The 14,868-nt window shown below is 49.0% G+C and overlaps 2 pseudogenes; one reads left to right on the top strand and one right to left on the bottom strand.

Annotated features, from left to right (window-relative positions):
* Nucleotides 1-2,305: 2,305 nt before the first annotated feature.
* LOC125528532 lies at nt 2,306-2,815 on the bottom strand (annotated as a pseudogene).
* An 8,690-nt stretch (nt 2,816-11,505) lies between these two features.
* LOC125528531 lies at nt 11,506-14,138 on the top strand (annotated as a pseudogene).
* Nucleotides 14,139-14,868: the final 730 nt, after the last annotated feature.

Raw genomic sequence — 14,868 nt, 5'->3', positions numbered from 1 at the left:
GTTAGGTCCACCTGGTGACAATACTCATGTTCCAACTAGAGTGATGGGTACACCTGAGTATTGTGCGCCGGAGTATCTTGAGAGTGGTGAGTTGACTATCAAGTCAGATGTTTTCAGCTTTGGTGTTGTCATAGTGGAGGTTATCACAGGAAGAAACGCTTTAGGACGGAGACTTAGCAGAGCTGAGCCTACCCTTGCTGAATGGGTAAGCATCACTTCCTGCGTTTTCTTTTTGTTTTGAAGAACAATTCCTTGCTTCTGCCCAATGTTACAAATCTCTTTATCACCAGGAAGGTATTACTGCAATGAAGATTACTTAATGTGACTTCTGTTGCTCTATATTTCAGGCCATGCCTTTGAGCAGGAGAAATGATTTTACAAAGTACGCCGACCCAGCGCTTGGCAACAAGTACAACAAGAAAGCACTGCTTCAGGTTCTTTCGGTTGCGCGGATGTGTCTAAATCCAGCAGCCAGCCTAAGGCCTGACATGGCAGACGTAGCGGCGGCACTTACTAACATCTCAATGTCTGCTGGTACCGACGTATAGTTTCCAGCCATTGTATGATGATGATGATACTATGCTCTAGAAGAGTGTCCATTTCCCAGTCCGATATGATCGAATCGCTGGAGGGGGGCAGTGTTGCCTGTAAAAACTATATAGATACATAGATAGAGTAGGAGCAAATTGTGATATGTGCTTGGAGACATAGTTATTGAGTATTATCTGCCATTTTTCAGGTGCTTATTATCCAACTGTTTCTGACTCTTATGCGACCGAGTGCTATGGGCATGGTGGACGTAATATTTTACTAAATCGTGAATGATCATTCCGGTACTTTGTCCTTTTTACACTAGGCCTATAATAAGACACTGGAACATCATTTCCTTTGCAGTGCTTTTGCAAAACTCTTCACAAGGAAACAGAGCATCCTCTTCCCCTTGCTGTATAACAAAACATCTATCTGTGGTCACATCACCTTAGCTTTTTATCATCTTTCTAGCTAGAAGAAGAACCAGTCTCAACAATGCAGTGTTTGTCCAGAGAAATATGCTCAGCGCCCCTATCTTTTCTCCCCACCCTTTTTCTCCATGTGTGTGTTTGGATGAACAAAGCATCAGTTTCATAAGTTCTATTTCCACATGTTTTTCTTTCTTCCCAGTAGTTGATCTCTTTTGCTTTGGATCTTGTCCCAGATCTGCCATCCCTCCCCTCCCCTTGGCTCTCTGTTTTTTGTGGCTGATTTGATGGATTGGAGAAGAAGAGCTCTGTTTCCATATCAGCTTCTTTCCCCAACTTTTTTTTTGGAAGAAACCTGTCCCAACTTTCTTGTGCTATTCAGTTCGTTTTTTTTGAGACAATTGTGCTATTCAGTTCGTGCAATCCATCAGAGAGTGCCTTAACCGGGTCTGCAGAATATTTGCCCTCTAAAACAAAACCGGGCCTGTTAGCCTGCGAATGGGGTGTGGGGGAGTGGACGTTCGCAGCGGCCGACGGGGCAATTTGAATTTCATAGTTGGCCCGTAATAACAAGTAAAAGCAGGGAGCAAAAATGAATTGGAAAAATAAATGAAAGGGTGTTGACCTGATGACATGAAGATGTTCTTCCTCTTCTTCTACAATCCCCTCTCTCTGGTACGTGGCACCTGATCTGCAAAAATCGCCTGGATAAATAAAACTTGAAAAATATAGAAGACCGAGAAAATCCTGCCTTTCGTTAGTTTCTCCTCATCACCAATCAAGAGCAAAAATGGGAGCCATTTGACTGTTGGAACCGCCACTCCCTAGCCCTAGCTCTCCTCTTCCTCGCACCTAGCTCACTCTCTGTTGCCGTGGCTCGACCGAAAGGAGGAAGAAGAAGATCAGAAGAGTGGTGGACACACAAGTTTTTCCAGCGCACGAACGCTTCTTTCTTTCCTCGAGCAAAAACTCGACCGTGTCAACGAGCTACAGGGGGGGAACCAGGGTTATATACCCGCGAGCACTGACATGCCAGGTCTCTCCTCGCACCCACTCACCCACCCACTTCCCCACGGCCGCGCTCTGGCCGTGTCCACGCACCGCGCTCGTACGCGATCGCCACGGCCTCCCCGTGCGCCCGACGCGGTCTACCCCTCCTGGTTGCTCGCTAACAGCACGCCATGGCCCCGCGCACACACGCGCCGGCTCACGCACTCACACACTCACACCTACGCACGCACACCCCGTAGACCCGGCGCGTCCGGTGCGCGCCCATACACGCACCTGCCGTGCCAGGTTCGACGCCGCGGCTTATTGCACCCAACACTTGCGCCCTAAGCCACGGCTCAGAGCAACCCGGCGTCCTCGACGTCGCCGTCCACCAGCAGTGCTCGCTCGCCCGCCGGTGCCTTCTTCCACTGCGGGCAGTCATGTTTGAAGTCACCCCGCTCACTACACTTGTAGCACCGGCCTCGTCTGTTGCCGCTGAAGCCCGACGCCTCGCTGCGCGCCCCGTCGTCATCGTCCCGAGATCCGCCTCGCTGCCGCTCCCGCGCCCGCCACTGCGCCCCAGTGAACATCAACTGATCGCCGCCATGGCTGCCTCCGTCCTGCCCGCGCCAACGCAGCCTCTCGTCGAAGGCCTTCAGCTGCCCCAACGCATCCTCGAACGCCATCGTGTAGACTTCGCAGAACTACTCGATCCCAGCCACCGCCGCATACAGGCGGTCCGGCACCGAGTCGAGCTGTTTCTTGACAAGAGCAACGTCCTCCAGGGTTGAGCCCAACACCGCGTAGCGCGCCGCCATGCCACCGAGCCTGCCGGCCAAGTCATCCAGGGTCTCGGCGTCCGCCATGCGCAGGAGGTCAAACTCCTCGCGCAGCGTGCCCAGCCGAGCCGCCCGCACGTGATCAGCTCCGACATACCTGGCCTTGAGGCTCGCCCACACCTCCGCCGTGGTTTTCTTCGACGCCACCTGCAGCAGCAAGTTCTCTGCGAGGGCACTGAGGAGGGAGGCGCGCGCGGGCTTGTCCTTCTTCGCCATGACGGCCACCGCCACGTCCTCCGGCACGACCACCGCCGCGTCCTCCGGCACGACCACCGCCTCCCACAGCCCGGCCGCGTCGAGGTCTGCCTCGACCTTGATGGCCCATGCCGTGTAGTTGTTGCCGATGAGCTGCGGCACTAGCTGCGGCAGCGATTTGCCCGCTCCGCTGCCGTAGGGCATGATCGACATCGCCGGCGCGCCCTGACCTTCACGTGGCTCTGATGCCAATTGTTTGAACCGCCACTCCCTAGCCCTAGCTCTCCTCTCCCTCGCACCTAGCTCACTCTCTGTTGCCGTGGCTCGACCGAAAGAAGGATGAAGAAGAAGATCAGAAGAGTGGTGGACTCACAAGTTTTTCCAGCGCACGAACACTTCTTTCTTTCCTCGAGCATGAACTCGACCGTGTCAACGAGCTACAGGGGGAACCAGGGTTATATACCCGCGAGCACTGACATGCTAGGTCTCGCCTCGCACCCACTCGCTCACCCACTTCCCAACGTCCTCCGCACTCTGGCCGCGTCCACGCACCATGCCCGTACGCGATCGCCACGGCCTCCCCGCGTGCCCGACGCGGTCTACCCCTCCTGGTTGCTCGCTAACAGCACGCCGTGGCCCCGCGCACACACGCGCCGGCTCACGCACTCACACACGCACACCTACGCACGCACACCCCGCGGACCCGGAGCGCCCGACGCGTCCGGTGCGCGCCCATACACGCACCAGCCGTGCCAAGTTCGATGCCGCGGCTTATTGCACCCAACTTTGACGTGGTCATCTCCCACCTGGTAGGCCCATAGTGATTCAAACCCATCAGAAGCCCTTAGGGGCCTAAGCCCACATTCTTTAGGTACTGGTATACCAACTAAACATGGCGAAGGTTTTCGTCATGTTTGGTTAGGACACCCTGGAGAACTTCCATCCATCCCTGTAAACACTGCGACGAATTAATAAAAAGCTTCTCGGGCCAGTCAGCCGAATGGAGATTCACTCGGACGATAGAAGCATAATACCTGGCTTTACTGCTATCATAATACCTGGCGTTATTTCTCAACATCAAGACTCCCGTTACTATCAGTAGTCGCCATGTATAAGTGCTAATCTCAATTCACGTGTAACATAATATGTGTGGGGGATAGCGAACTCTATAGAAGCTCCCCTTCAGCACCTAGTATGGGTTCGCAACATTTGTACTCATACACTCGTACGCAAGAACACTCTCCCCGGGGAACAGGGCTAGGGTTTTTACCTGCAGCTTGAGGGGTCTGAACTTGTATAGTTCCTCATGTCATCCCCGGGTCTTTGCTTGATACGGAGTACTCCCTCCGTTCCAAATTACTCGTCGCAGAAATGAATGTATTTCAAACTAAAATACATCTAGATACATCCATACCTGCGACAAGTAATTCGGAACGGAGGAAGTATTTGATAAGGCCTTGTCCTCCACATATTCAAGCCTTGTTGAAGGCAGCTATGGTGCATAGTTCAGCTGTCACATAGTCTGACAATCAGATTCTCTCCAAGTCAGCTCGGGTTGAAACCATCTAGTCGTCCCACAACCCGCATGGAGCTCGGAGCTCAGTAGCATCTCCACTTCATCGAGGAGAAGCTCGCCCACTCAGTCTTGATGCACCGCCATGTTGTGGGGACCTGACACCTGACTCCACCACGACGTGATGATCAGTATTATGGACGAGTGACTCCTCCTTGATGCAATCCATATTCACCTCGGTAATATGATGACGCGTCTGTAACACCCCGGACACACCCGCCGGTTACTGGTTGTTACTGCCAGCGAGATCTAGGCTGGCCCCACAGATCAATACTAGTCTTTCCTGTGCACTTTTTCCTCACTTGTGTAGCATCTCCACCTCATCGAGGCGAAGCTCGCCCACTCAGCCTTGATGCAGCGCCATGTTGTGGGGACCCGACTCCACCACGACGTGATGATCAATATTATGGACGAGTGACTCCTCCTTGACGCAATCCATATCCTCCTCGGTAATATGATAACGCGTCTGTAACACCCCGGACACACCCGCCGGTTACTGGTTGTTACTGCCGGCAAGATCTAGGTTGGCCCCACAAATCAATACTAGTCTTTCCGGCGTACTTTTTCCTCAATTGTGTAGCATCTCCACCTCATCGTGGCGAAGCTCGCCCACTCAGTATTGATGCACCGCCATGTTGTGGGGACCTGACTCCACCACGACGTGATGATCAGTATTATGGACGAGTGAATCCTCCTTGACGCAATCCATATTCGCCTCGATAATATGATGACGCGTCTGTAACACCCCGGACACACCGGCCGGTTACTGGTTGTTACTGCCGGCGAGATCTAGACTGGCCCCACAAATCAATACTAGTCTTTCCTGCGTACTTTGCCCTCACTTGTGTAGCATCTCCACCTCATCGAGGCGAAGCTCGCCTACTCAGTCTTGATGCACTGCCATGTTGTGGGGACCTGACTCCACCACGACGTGATGATTAGTATTATGGACGAGTGACTCCTCCTTGACGCAATCCATATTCGCCTCGGTAATATGATGACGCGTCTGTAACACCCCGGACACACCCGCCGGTTACTGGTTGTTACTGCCAGCAAGATCTAGGCTGGCCCCACAGATCAATACTAGTCTTTCCTGCGTACTTTTTCCTCACTTGTGTAGCATCTCCACCTCATCGAGGCGAAGCTCGCCCACTTAGTCTTGATGCACCGCCTTGTTGTGGGGACCTGACTCCACCACGACGTGATGATCAGCATTATGGAGAGTGAATTCTTCTTGACGCAATCCATATTCGCCTCGGTAATATGATGACGTGTCTGTAACACCCGGACACACCCGCCGGTTACTGGTTGTTACTGCCGGCGAGATCTAGACTGGCCCCACAGATCAATACTAGTCTTTCCTGCGTACTTTGTCCTCACTTGTGTAGCATCTCCACCTCATCGAGGCGAAGCCCGCCCACTCTGGCGCGATGCACCGCCATGTTGTGGGGACTTGACTCCACCAGGATGTGATGATCAGTATTATGGCCGAGTGACTCCTCGACGCAATCCGTATGTGCCTTGGTAATATGATGACGTGCGTGTAACACCCCGGACACACCCGCCAGTTACTGGTCGTTACTACCGATGCGATCTAGACCGGCCGCACAAATCAACACTAGCTTTCCTGCGCACTTTGTCCTCACACGCCCGCATCTGGGACCAACTTCACAGTCGGTCACCCATCCTGAAATTACTCTAAGCTAAGCACACCTAAATTACTCCAGAGCTTACCACTGGCCACATGCCATATTCTTTTTTGAAGGGGAAAAGAGAGCTCTTTCATTTATTCATAGCAAGTTTACAGTCATTCTCAATTATATGAAAGACATTCGGTGGCACATTCTGCAGTATATAAAAATCTCCATGAGCTCTAGCATTACCTGCTATCTCATGTGCTGGCACGTTGCACTCTTTTTTCAATTTTACTCACCATGCACAAACTAAACTCCCGCATTAGAGTCTTTGCTTCTTCATAAGTAGCCCACCACTTAGTGTTGTTTCTTTCTTTTGCATTCACAGCCGCAACGACGGCAGCACAATCTGATTCCACCTGTACCTGAACCTTGTTTATGTCTCGCAAACACTTGAGGCCCAGCAGCAGAGCGTTTGCTTCAGCTTCCTCTACATCAATACACATATGAAAGTGGCGGCCTACAGAGAAAAGAACTGAACCGGTGCTATCTCTGGTGACTGCCCCTGCCCATGCTGATCCCAAAGCAGATACAAAGGAGGCATCAACATTTAGCTTAACACACTCGCCTTGGGGTCTGTACCAGGCCACATGCCATATTCTCGTTGTTTTTTTAGGTTTTTTGTTTTGTTTTACTTTCTTTATATTTCTAGATATTTTATATTACAAAATACTTTACATAAAACATTTCAAAAAATGTGAATCATGCATTTGGAAAATGTTTAATGTGTATAGAAAAAATATTGACCATGTATTAAAAAAAGATGAATTTTTATCATGCATATAAATTTTTTAATCAACCATTTGAGAAAATATTGAACAAGTATTTGAAAAATGATAAGTGTGTATAGAAAGAAATTTCACCATGTATAAAAACATGATGAATTTTTTTATCATGTTGAGCAAGTATTTGAAAAATGTTAAATGTTTATAGAAAAAAATATTGACCAAGTATTAAAAAATGATGAAATAATTGGATCATGTATATAAAAATGTTAATCAAGTATTTAAAAAATGATGAGTAAGTATTTGAAAAATGTCGATCAAACATTTGAAGAATGTTAAACGTGTACAGAAAAAATGTTGACCACATATTTTAAAAATGTTGAAGAATTTTAGCTGCCGAGGTCCTCCCTTGCGCTTGTTCATTGATTCTTCTACGGAGCGGACGTCACCTCTGAATTGACACCTCTCGCCTACTATGCCATGAACTCTGCTGGTTGCCCGAAGATTTCTCCCCAAATCACGCTTTCCTCCGTTCATCCGCGCTCTTAAACCATTTTTTGAACAGAAGATTTCCATCATCATCTCTAGCACCCGATGTTGGACATACTAAATCTGAATGTCCCAAACGACCACATGGAAAACAGAAGTGGGGAAGTTACTCATATTGTATATCATACCAATCCTTGTCGTTTCTCAGTGTCAAATAAAAAAAAATACATATCCTCAAGGGTTTTTACACATCAATTGTGACTCTAAGCACCCACCAGATGAATTGGCACAACTTTTGCTTCCTTATCAATTTGCTAGGCGATCGAAAGACCCCAAGTGCCGTTCCTCAGATTATAAGGAAGAATAATCACTCTTGCCCAAATCTGAAGTTTATCAAATTTGAGTTATGATGGGCGCATGCATTCTTCAAATTTATCCAGGATCACCGCGTGCTTGCTCACGTGCCATGACGATCCTTCCCAAACCGTGTCCATGTCACACAGGGTTTCGAATTCAGCGACAGGCATGTTCTCTCCTAGCGGACGAAAAACAAGACCTCTAGGGTTTCCCCAAGACGGGCGGAGGGCACGAAGATCGTCTGTATACGGGACAAATTACGGTACAAAATCTTCCCTTCCACCAGCCAATTATATTTTGCCCCGATCCGTACATCATCCATCAATAAGGGAGTTGCCTCCTCCTCTGCAACGTCCAACTTCCCCATCGCCTCCGCCATCTTCACTATCACCAAGCTGGACGAGCCAGCCTTCTTCGTGCCAATGCGGGAGGAGGGCCGATCCATCCCTTGCCCTTCGATCTAGCGCTCCCCTGTCGAGATCAGCGAGCGCCGATGAGTCCCCTCGATTCTCTATCATTCGAAGGAAAGCCGGGTAAGCTACAGTAACCTGACTTTCCTCCACTCGTAGCCCATGAACAATGCTCATTTCAACTTTGAAAAGACCAATTTTAATTTCTAAAATACCAATTTCAATTTGAGAAGACTCATTTTAATTCATTTTTAAAAAATTAATTTCACCTTTTTCGAAATAACTCAATTTCAATTCATAAGCTCCCTGACTTCCCTTCACTTTTTTACACAAGAAGAACATTGTAGCATGTTAGAGGATCGGGCTCCCTCACCTTTGTCCCCTTTCCCCACCCCACACGGCGCCGCGGCTGACCTCCACCTTGCTGGCTGGCCGCCGTCTCTCTGCGCGCCCAGCTCCAGCCCCCGCCCCCGCCTTGCCTCTCCGCGCTCTCCCTGGCCACCGCGCCGTCCACGCCGACTCGCCCCACGACGACCACCGCGCCGTCGCTCCCCCCTCATCTTGAATGCCGGCGTGGTGGCGCGCCACCGGGAGCTGCGCCTCCAGCCACCAAGATGGTCACCCGGTTTGCTGCTCTTCCCCCTCGGCACTGAAGATTTGCTTCCCTGTCTCCCCCCGTTGATCCTCGAGTACCAATTATTTGCAGGATCGATTCACCTCCAGCGAGAAGCCGGGGGGATTTCCACTTAGCCGGGAGCGCCACCCACCACGCAGCAGCAGATGAATTTCCACTTAGGATTAGTCGGGCTAGATTTCAACAAGCCAGTACTCCAATTTTATTAAGCCAGTACCCCAATTTCAAGTATATCTTCTTGTGCTTCCCAGAATTTATTTCGCATTTGCTGGGAATTTATGAGCTTATTCTTCATGTTTTTTCTTCAGGATGATCCAATATGCTGAAAAACACCAAGTGGAAATTGCATGGTTGCTTGACTTAGCATGCCCAGATGTTGCCAAGACGCAAGGATTGTTCGAAGCAACACCAACATATTTTATTCTTCATGACATGCACATACATCTTTCTCTGGAGCGCATTGCCAACATGCCTGATTACCAAAGCTACTTCATCACCATTGCTTCAGTGTGTAGCCTCATCTCTGAGTACGAGGTGATCCACACCTTTGTTTGCTGCTTTCTTGGCATTGCCGTGGGATCCTGGACAGCAAACAAATGCTGGTACCAAATACCTAGCTAGCATTGATATAACTGCAACTATTTGTGTTCGACCTCTCAGTTGTTCGTGGACTTCAGTTGAGTTGAAAGCCTGGTCTCCATCGTTGTTCCTGGTCAACATTACATGTGGCTGATGATTTGGAGGATAACTGACGATAGACCTATTACTGCATGTTCGGTTATGCTACGGACCACTGAATTTTGTTCCACAGAAGTGAGCTCATGGAAGATATCTGGTTTCAATATCATTATCAGTATCCAAGCTGACTAATGCTACGCGTGCTCTGTTCCTGACAATACATATCTGCAATCCATGGCCGAGTGCTCTCCTGCTGAGATGCTGACTTTGGATCCCGGTGACAGTGTATGGATTCCTGTTGCATATGTTGTTGTTACCGATGGCGTATGGACCGTCATGTGCTTCTGGGTGTTCCTCGTTGTTCCACGGGCATTTCAGTTCCTTGATTATGTTGCCATATGGAGCTCCTGCAGTGTGGAGTTTTGTCAAGGCAAGTTGTCAGGGGATCCAGGCATCTGGGCCCTTCTCTATTTCTTCGGACTTTTCACTCAAGCTGAAGTAATAGGAAGGAGGAATGTTGTAGCTCCAACCTACTACCACGGCCGCTGCCATAACCATGCTCTGACAACGTCTCTGTCAACCAACACTATTACCTCGATGCTTTCTGTGACCAAGTGAACATCAGCGACGACTACATCCTTGAGCAAGTCGGCGTCGTTTGCTACCTCAACCTCGCCAAGTTCCGCCTCAACTACGGCACCCACCGCCACCTTGGCGAAGTCATGAAGCATCAAGTACCATGGGATCCCGGTGGTTTCCACATTGAGTCGGCTTGAGGGCAAGCCGAAATTTAAGGAAGAGGGAATGTCAGCGGCCTCACTCTCTGTAGTTGGGCCGTACAGAGGGGCGCCTCTTGGGCCCGGGCCTGCCAGCAAACTACTACATGAGATGAGTACAAATAGAACAGAAAGGCATCTGAAGACGGGGACGAACGGAAGGGCTTCGGCCTCAGCTTGGCGTGGTGTCGTCTTCTCCGCTTTCCTATTCCTGTACTGCCCGTCTTCCTCCCCTATCCCCTCCATGAATTCCATTAGGTTAGCTTCCAATTCCTCCATCAATGGCTTGCAACCTTTGAATCATAGCTGGGTTGTTAACATTTACCCTGATTCTTCAGTTCAGTTAAGTTGAGATGAGACAATTCCTCTGTCCCTGATCTGAAATCTCTTTTTCAGTTAAGTTGAGACACCCAATTCCTCTGTCCCTCTTCTGAAATTTCTTCTTCAGTTAAGTTGAGACACCAAATTCCTCTGTCCCTCATCTGAAATGTCTTCTTCAGTCAGCTTGAGACAGAGCTGTTTGCTTCCCCCGTCCCGCAACGGCAGCCGCAACATCAGGTTCAGCAGTATCATCAGTTTCACATAATTTCTTGAAAAATAAATAAATCTGTTGCCATTTCCTCAATCTGCTTCTTTTCCTGAACCAAGTTCCCCTCTGCATCTTTTAGTTTCCCTGATCTTATTTTCCCTCTGTCGACATGCGGCTTTTCGTTGAAAATACATATGGTGATTTGTTCCCCCTCTCTGATAGTAGTGACTCGAGCGCGTTGGCGCCATAGCATCTTCTCTTCTCTGTACAGATATATTCATCCAACTCCTTTGAGCTCTGAACCAGACTTCTGCCTTAGCTTCTGAGTTCTGAACTCTGAACCAGGTTTTTTTTTACTTCAGTTCAGTTAAGTTGGGACACCCAATTCCTCTGTCCCTCGTCTGAACTTTCTTCTTCAGTTAACTTGAGACAGAGACCGACAGAGATCGAATTTCCCGCAGCCGCCTCCCTCGTCCTCCTCGCCCCACCCTCAAATACCGCCCAGCCGCCAAAACCAACCGCAACCAAACCCAAATCCCAACCGCAACCAACAGCAATCTGGCATGGAAATCAACCGAGGGAGGCAGGCGCCCGCCGCGGCAGGCCCCCTCCTGCCGCCTCCAGGAGCTGCTCGGGGTGCTCCGCCTCTGGGCAAGGGGCGTCCCCGCGTGGATGCTCCCGCCGTACATCCTCCTCGATGTGGACATATACAACTACAACCCACGAAAACTCCTGGAGTCGCACGCGCCTGCCACCGCCTCCGACGGCTCGTCGGCCCTCTACTTCCTGAGCGTGGTCCGCGCGAAGACGGCGGGCGACTACAGAGAGAGGAGGAGCGTCCTCGGGGGGTTCTGGAGGTCGGATCGAGCCCCGGTGCCGCTCGTCTCCGAGGCGATTCAAGGTACTCGCCGCACCTTCTTATACACCGAGCTGGGGTCGCACGGGGAGAAGATCGGTACGGGGTTCATGATGCAAGAGCTCATCCTCGTCGGCGAGGAAGAGGCGCGCCAAGGCGGCAACGGATTGTCCTTGTGCAAGATCTACGTGAGTCCGCACGGAGGGAGGGACACGCCCGGCGTCGCCAATCCCATCAACAAGAGGAAGATCGGGGAGCAAGGCGTCGCCAGTTCAAGCAAGAGGAGGAAGATGGTGGCCGGGGCCGCCTCCTTCTCCCCGGCTCCTGTTCGGGCCGCCTCGGCACCTGCGCCTGCTCTTCCGGTGAGGGGCTCCAGTCTGCCTCAACAAGACCCCTCCCCTGCGCCTGCTCTTCCGGTGAGGAGCTCCAGTCTGCCTCAACAAGACCCCTCCCCTGCGCCTGCTCTTCCGGTGAGGAGCTCCAGTCCTCAGCAAGACCCCTCCCCTGCGCCTCCTGTGGGGCAGGGCGCCTGCATCTCATCCGGGCCTCTCAGGCAAGCCGCCTCCACCTCCCCGAACGAAGCCAGGCGATTGCTTGTTCTGGAGATCGGCAAGTCCCCCCTCATGGAACGGGGCAATATCTTGAAGCATATTATCTACGGTGCTGCGGAGATTCTCGGTGGGACAAAGCGAACTCTAGACTGCACCAATTTGGTCCTCTTCGAGAAGAAGATGCTGGGAACAGAAAGTTTTCAAGGTAAACTACGCTGGTCCTTATTGTTGTTGCATACTTGGAGTTATTTGGACAATGGATGCGTTTAGGCTCTTCCATCCCTGACAAGTGACAACTACGCTGGTTTTTTATTTCTGCAGATATCTCAAGCCCTGCTCTGGATACCCATCACCTGTCATTCACATTTCAGGAGATAAATGCGGCAACATTAGGCTTCCGGAGAGATCACTTCCTCGGAGAAGGCAGGTCCGCTAAGGTGTACAAAGGTGTGCTGCTAGATGGCAATAATGTAAGTTCATGTGCTCTATACTTCAATAGATAGTTCAATTATTGAGCCATGTTAAGCTGGAAGATATTTTCCTTCTACAATAGACAGTTCACATGAATGATAGTATGATCACAAGTTAAACTGAGTTCAACAAGTGATATAAGACATTTTAGGGCTGATTGAACTTCGGGTGTATCATAACAAGCATATGTTTGGTTTGTGTGAGATTATTGAATATGTTTGCATGTTTCATTGCGTGCTGTTGCTACCTTTCCTTTTCCTCTCAGTATTATCTTCGAAGTGCAGCAGCATATTGGAACAAAAAAAACATATCAAGTTTACATATGATCATATTTGTTAATATACAAATATTTTTACCATCTTCCATCCTATAAACTAACTGCAAGCCCTCTGATGTGCACACAAAACGTGCAATGTAAGTCAGTTTAATTAAAAGTTGTTCGGTTTAATTTTGTATTGCTACAGAGATAGCAAGCATATTGTGCAGGTGGCCAACTGCCCCTACATCTCTAGTATCCAGATACAACTAATCTTAACACAATATAAGACTTTTTACTTTAAGACTTTTTTTTACTGCAAAAGAAATGACTGGTATTTTACTTCAAGATTCTACACACACTTGTAATTTTTGTATGTCAAGAACAGCATAGCATTTCATTTCATATTTTTTAATGTGGTCGACGATTCATGCTATGGGTTACTGAGGTTGTTTTTTCTGAGGAGATGGTGTAGTATATGATTCGCTTGTATGGTGCTGTCACAGGTAGCTATCAAGGTTCTCAACCCCAATGGATTGCACGGAGAAAGATTTCTGCACAGGAGCTATGGCGTTGAGCAGGATTTATCACCCAAACCATTCTAAAGCTTGGTGGCTTTTGCGCCGAGGATGATCATAGAATTTTGATTTATCAATATATGCCTTTGGGCTCATTGGAAAAACATATTTTCGGTATGGTACTAAACTACACAATATACTAATAATTCTGTTCTCTGCTTCCTTAATTTGTTGCTTAATAAGCAAAAGTTTGTTTAAGCAGAATTCTGTTTTGTATTTCATCTAGATCTTTCCCCACATAAGAAGGCGCTCGATTGGAATACAAGAATAAACAAACTTGCTGGAGCGGCTGAAGGCCTGAAGCTCTTGTATGTTAACTGCAACCCACCAGACATACACGGTGATGTGAAAAGTGGGAACATTTTGCTTGCCGAGGAATGTCATCCCAAGTTGTCTAACTTTGGCTTGGAAAAGTTAGTCCACCTGGTGACAATACTCATGTTCCAACTAGAGTGATGGGTACACCTGAGTATTGTGCGCCGGAGTATCTTGAGAGTGGTGAGTTGACTATCAAGTCAGATGTTTTCAGCTTTGGTGTTGTCATAGTGGAGGTTATGTCCAGGAAGAAACGCTTTTAGGACGGAGACTTAGCCAGAGCTGAGCCTACCTTGCTGATGGGTAAGCATCACTTCCTGCGTTTTTCTTTTTTGTTTGAAGAACAAAATTCCTGCTTCCCAATTGTAACAATCTCTTTATCACTAGGAAGGTATTACTGCGATGAAGATTACTTAATGTGACTTCTGTTGCTCTATATTTCAGGCCATGCCTTTGAGCAGGAGACAAATGCTGGTACCAAATACCTAGCTAGCATTGATATAACTGCAACTATTTGTGTTCGACCTCTCGGTTGTTCGTGGACTTCAGTTGAGTTGAAAGCCTGGTCTCCATCGTTGTTCCTGGTCAACTAAGGCCTGACATGGCAGACGTAGCGGCGGCACTTACTAACATCTCAATGTCTGCTAGTACCGACGTATAGTTTCCAGCCATTGTATGATGATGATGATACTGTGCTCTAGAAGAGTTTCCATTTCCCAGTCCGATATGATCGAATCGCTGGAGGGGGGCAGTGTTGCCTGTAAAAACTATATAGATACATAGATAGAGTAGTAGCAAATTGTGATATGTGCTTGGAGACATAGTTATTGAGTATTATCTGCCATTTTTCAGGTGCTTATTATCCAACTGTTTCTGACTCTTATGTGACCGAGTGCTATGGGCATGGTGGACGTAATATTTTACTAAATCGTGAATGATCATTCCGGTACATTTCTCCTTTTTACACTAGGCCTATAATAAGACACTGGAACA

The sequence above is a fragment of the Triticum urartu genome, unplaced genomic scaffold, assembly GCF_003073215.2.
Source record: "Triticum urartu cultivar G1812 unplaced genomic scaffold, Tu2.1 TuUngrouped_contig_494, whole genome shotgun sequence".
In the NCBI taxonomy this organism is placed as follows: Eukaryota; Viridiplantae; Streptophyta; class Magnoliopsida; order Poales; family Poaceae; genus Triticum; species Triticum urartu.
The sequence above is the reverse complement of the archived record's forward strand: the minus strand, read 5'-3'. Positions and strand labels throughout refer to the sequence as shown.